Source organism: Triticum dicoccoides, chromosome 1B (genome assembly GCF_002162155.2).
Source record: "Triticum dicoccoides isolate Atlit2015 ecotype Zavitan chromosome 1B, WEW_v2.0, whole genome shotgun sequence".
NCBI lineage: Eukaryota > Viridiplantae > Streptophyta > Magnoliopsida > Poales > Poaceae > Triticum > Triticum dicoccoides.
The window spans coordinates 418,100,960-418,101,405 of record NC_041381.1 but is presented as its reverse complement, the minus strand read 5'-3'; the positions used below and the strand labels follow the sequence as shown (position 1 = coordinate 418,101,405).

At 53.1% G+C, this 446-nt stretch overlaps 1 pseudogene; it reads left to right on the top strand.

Annotated features, from left to right (window-relative positions):
- The window catches only part of LOC119350435, a 1,034-nt pseudogene extending 853 nt beyond the window's left edge, over positions 1-181 (top strand).
- The last annotated feature ends 265 nt before the right edge of the window (positions 182-446 follow it).

The following is a 446-nucleotide window of genomic DNA, read 5'->3' as shown; positions in this document are numbered from 1 at the left end:
CCTGTTCGACACCGGGGCGGCCGACCCGGACGGGCCGAGGGGGAAGAGGGACGAGAGGATGGAGCGGATGCGGACGAGGAGGGAGGAGCAGGTGAGGACGGCGAAACTGGATGTGCTCGGCATGAAGGATGGCCACGGTGGCACCTGGTTCGTGGGCCCAACCATTCAGATTTGTGCTTAGCGTGGGCGAAGCGAGCGATTTTGCGACTTGGTAGTTTTTTGCCAAGGATTAGGAAAAAAATGGTAGTTTTTCGCACAAAATTGTAAAGTGGTAGTTTTTCGACACGTTTTCATGAAATGTGGTAGTTTTTGGTTAAATACTCGTTTTCATCACCTCCCACATCGTACATGGAAGGTACTCCGTACCGTAGCCTCTAAAGAAGGTACCCCCAGTTTGACGTGCAGTGTGCACTACATCATATGGTCAGTAGCGTCACGCCGACCGC